The 4,654-nt window shown below is 33.4% G+C and overlaps 1 long non-coding RNA gene across 4 annotated transcripts; it reads right to left on the bottom strand.

Annotated features, from left to right (window-relative positions):
- Positions 1–380: 380 nt before the first annotated feature.
- On the bottom strand, positions 381–4,162 carry LOC127517913 (uncharacterized). Of its 4 annotated transcripts, XR_007931404.1 has the most exons (7): positions 4,104–4,162; positions 3,452–3,508; positions 1,949–2,061; positions 1,776–1,844; positions 1,503–1,574; positions 955–1,321; positions 381–910 (listed from the first exon to the last, which is right to left on the bottom strand). It is a non-coding gene; the product is annotated as an uncharacterized LOC127517913 (long non-coding RNA). The 4 variants fall into 4 exon arrangements; XR_007931405.1 differs by lacking the exons at positions 3,452–3,508; positions 4,104–4,162 and adding an exon at positions 3,133–3,270; XR_007931403.1 differs by lacking the exons at positions 3,452–3,508; positions 4,104–4,162 and having other exon boundaries at positions 1,503–1,586; positions 1,949–2,217.
- Positions 4,163–4,654: the final 492 nt, after the last annotated feature.

Below are 4,654 nucleotides of genomic sequence, written 5' to 3'. Positions count from 1 at the left end.
CTGGCTTTACTCCTGCACTCACTCACTGCTACAAAACCTGTACAACTCATGCCATATTGCTCTGAATAAAGAACCATATTAGTATTATACAGACATTTATGTCATTGAAACTACATGTCAAACAAGAAATCTACAACAAAGGTCAGTGAGCTCTGGTTCATCTTGAAGTCAGTCACAGAAGCAGGTTTACAGTTAACATTAGTGTTAATATGTTAAATAGTGTTTATATGAATGTAGTCAATATAGTCTATATTGACTATATTCAAATATGTAATGTTCAAGATAATGACTTTTACACTGAAAATAATTTTATGAGATTAAAGTTAAATTTAAACACAAAATTCATTATATTTAAAGTAGTGTATAAAATACACAACCTGTTCAAGAACAATCAGTTTTATTCAGTGGACAAAAATGTACAGTACACAGGGCTGCTTAAATCACAACCAACAAGTTACAACAGGTGCTTTCAAATTCATCCACACTTGCACTCATACTGTCACACTGTTTGTGTTAGTTTCATTTTCATGTGCTTTTAGTTTGTTTCTCTTCAGTTACCTGTTTCTTTTGTTCTAGTCCAGTCAGTTGCCATGAACATTCAGTAAATCAACACACCTGTTCATCCTTGAGCTCGTTATCATTATATATTTAAGTTTCTCTTTATGTAGACGAAATACTTCCAAGGCACTCACACGGTAAAGTAAAAAGCCTTTAATGAACCGGGCTTAAATCATTAAAACAAGTTAAAAGTAGATCTACACATTTCAGCAACACAGCCTTCTTCAGGACTTTAAGTTTCTCTTTGTTTGCAGTTCATTGTCAAGTATTTTCATGTCTACATGCTGTTACGTTGACATTTGCTTGTGGATTTACCTGAGTTTTTTTTGTTTTTAAACACTTATTTTGGAACCTTTTTTTTTTTTTTTTTTCGCATCTTCATCATCTTCATCTGACCTTAATATTTAATATCTGATTTTATATGTGAGGTAGTTTATGTGCTCATCATAAAAGTTATACTGACAACCTTTTACAACTTATTAATATTAAATATTAAATAATATTAAGGAACTGTGTTTGAGTGTTCTGTCCGAATGATTCTGACTGAATCACAACCAATTCATGTCCAGTCATAATTTCCATTTCTGGGCTGGCACCTTGAGTGGCCATCAAATTTTAGGGGTTGATTCTGTCTGTGCTGCTGGTCTTATTTGAAGTTGACATCATTTTGTTTGTTCATCTTCTGACATAATTTAATTTTTCCTTGAAGCATATCCTGAGTCAAAAGAACGGATAGAGCTGAAAGAGTTGTTCCGTACAGGTGCTGTGAAGGAAAGGTGTTCATATTAACTTTATTACTTAATTACAAATTATGAGTAATAAATCTAATGCATAAAACCATGTAAATTTTAATTTCAGGATGGTATGGCATACTTATGTTGTTAAGTCTTATATACTTTGTTTTCCATTTACATAAGTATTTTGATGGTCAGTTAAATACTCACACATATCATCAGATGCTCCCTTATCCCATGCTACACGGAATCTGTCCTGTCTTTTGTTTCCATTTATATTCTCTGTGAAATTGACTACAAAAATATTACTGAATGCAAAATAAACTAGCCATGAAGTTATTAAAATATGCCTTTTTTTTTTTCATCATATTCATTCTGTAACTCAGATGAAGGACCTGAGATGCACATTCACTCACCACACTGAACACCAGCACTCTGAGCTTATAATTACTGTTAATTACTTCATGCAGTTGTCATACGCACCACATTCATATCTTGTAGAGTCATCTGAGAAACTGGCTCCTCTTTGCACTGATGTGTTCTCCTCATTGACTGGAAAAGAAAAAGAGGCACAGGACTGATGAAAGAATTCTTCACTATTTGAGCTTACACTTATAAATATGTACAGGTTTACTTTCACATATTGTATGACCCACAGTTAATAGGATTGTCCATGCTCTGTCTGGGGTTTTTTGATAGATTAATATCAGTGTTCTCTGCCATCATGTCCACATTCTCCATCTCTGTGATCCAGCTCCTTTGTTGATTTCTGTTTTGAAACAATATGTGTGTCACCAACGGTTGCAAGGAACACACGATGAAGATGAAGATCAGGTATAACGTATTTAATAATCCACTTTGAAGGCAATACAAACAAGATAAGTAAAAGAAACAACCGCTATGCGTAAACGTGACCAGACAAAAAGTGAATAAACACAGCAATTTAAATAGAAAGGCAAATGAGGGTAATGATGACAAACACCTGTGATGATTATTGAATTACCATAGCAACTAAAAGCGTGGCGTGAAAGCTGAACAAAGGAAGACGTGACTAAAGAAAACTGAATGTCCATGAAAACTCATATAAACTGAACAAAACTGTGACACTGTGAAAGATACAAATAAATTTGACTTGAGATTTTTGAACTCATCACTGCAGTGCATGAAAGTACAGTATGGATATAAAAATATTGATACATGCAGCCCTGGTTGATTTAGATCAACTTCCTTAACCTCTTCAGCTCAATAATCTATAAAATAGAAAACACATCCAATAATTGTCAACTATGATCTGTTATGTTTTTACTCTGTAACACTGTATTCTATGAAATATCTAATTTAAGATGAATAATATTAACAACTCTTAGTTTAACTCTTTACAAACTTTTCATGGGAATATAATTATATTATAAATATATAGAATATAATTAAACATATTTGACTTTTATTTTCTTCATATCAAAAGATACAGAGTAAGACCTTGAGAAAATTTTGTACAGTATGACTGTACATACACAGATTGATCACAATATTGAATGTAACACACATTATAAAGTGTTTTAGCAGTTCTTTAGAATGCAATAGGCGTATAATACTGAGAACAACTGAAATTAAAACTTGCTATGCAGGATTAAATCACTAACCGGCTTAAGACCAGAAATGAATAAAGACAATTGTACACAGGCATTTTTGAACTTAACAAACTAGGAATAGAAACCAGGAACAACCGTAAACAATGAAGAATGATTAAGGGAAGGTTTAGGACTCCAACATACAAACTTCAACTCATTATTTAGCCTGAATTTCATAGAAAACATATAAAGTTACTGCCGAAACTCACCTAACATGCTGACTCAAAAATGAGGATTAATATCATACAACAAACTCTTTAGCTCTTCGAAGACAGTTTCTTTCATTAATGTAATACAAAAACATGCTGTTAACTACCAACACAGTGAATCTGTAGTATCTGTAGCACTAACAGATGTTCTCATTACATTTTCATTCATAACAGTGTAAATGAAGACATAAAAGCTATAGCTATTACTTTTAAAAAAAATGGTACTCATAGAAGGAATGTTACCAATGCTCATATTTGGCACAGTATTTTACATCTGAAATCTTGTATCTGTTAAGCAATGTAATATAAAATGTCTTACTTGACATGTATGGCACATTTCCCATCACTCTTCTGAGCACAGAGGGTAAGCTTCAAGCTAGGAGAATACAAACAGAAAAAGAACAAAAACTTCCTTCTCATGTGATATACTGGTTTAGCAGGAAGAAGAGTGCATGACACATGAACGTGAAAACCAAAAGGTCTAAATAAGAACAAGGACAGACTGTACATTAGGTGTTTTTAACTACTATTCTTACGTACTTACATAAAAAATGATTGTTAGGTACAATGTATTTTGTTTATTTTGTATTACAAAACACTTTGCTGTTATTGATGGTATGGTTAGATTTAAAAGAGGGTTAAGGTGGAAGGGATGGGTCAACAGTGTAATTATAGATGTAATTACAGAAATTAATTACAGCTGTAATTACATGCAGGTATTTATGTCACAGTATATAAATAGAATGTAAAAACATGTATGTACAGTACACAATAAGTGCATTGTATCAAATGTATTTAAATGTTATTACGTAAAGGCACCAAGTACACTGTACAAAAGTAAAATCAGCTTCATCTAATTTAGAAGTCAAAAATATGGTTTAACATGACCAGATCATCTTGGCTGAGTTAGCCACCACCAACAAAGCTCAGATCAAGCAGAAATTATTCCTTAAAATAACAACTACATTTACTTTGAAGTGTGTACTGTCATGATCCTTGTCTGTGTTCCCTGTATCTCCTCTGTTGTTTGTGCACCTCATGTTCACCTGCTGCTCCCCTTGTTTGTTACCATGGACACTCATTGGACCACGCCCCCTTGTTTGTGTCTGTGTATAAGTAGCCCCTGTGTTTCACTCATTCCCTGAGAAGTTTTTCAATGTTATGCTCTTTTGTGTATTTCAGGCATTTTCATACTTGATACATCAAACAAGTACATGAACTTCCAGGTACAGTAGCTATATTACAGTAATGTCTGTGTAGTCAGTAGAAAAACACTGAGTTTCCTTTAGATACTTTTGACTTACACTCCAGTAGGTTCTCTGAGCTCAGTTCACTCGTTTGTTTCATGGTCAGTTGAGTCCTTACACATATCACTAGATGTTCTCTCATCCCACCCTACTCTGTATTTCTGTTTTCTGTCAGAAATGAGATGGTAAGGTGAGAGACTTGCTTTTGATACTCTCATTGATCTCTTCACTTACTGGAAAGCAAAGACAGACATAAGGGTGGTTATTAATTCAAA

This window comes from Ctenopharyngodon idella, chromosome 8 (assembly GCF_019924925.1).
Source record: "Ctenopharyngodon idella isolate HZGC_01 chromosome 8, HZGC01, whole genome shotgun sequence".
Classification (NCBI taxonomy): Eukaryota; Metazoa; Chordata; class Actinopteri; order Cypriniformes; family Xenocyprididae; genus Ctenopharyngodon; species Ctenopharyngodon idella.
This window is presented reverse-complemented; position numbering and strand designations above follow the sequence as displayed.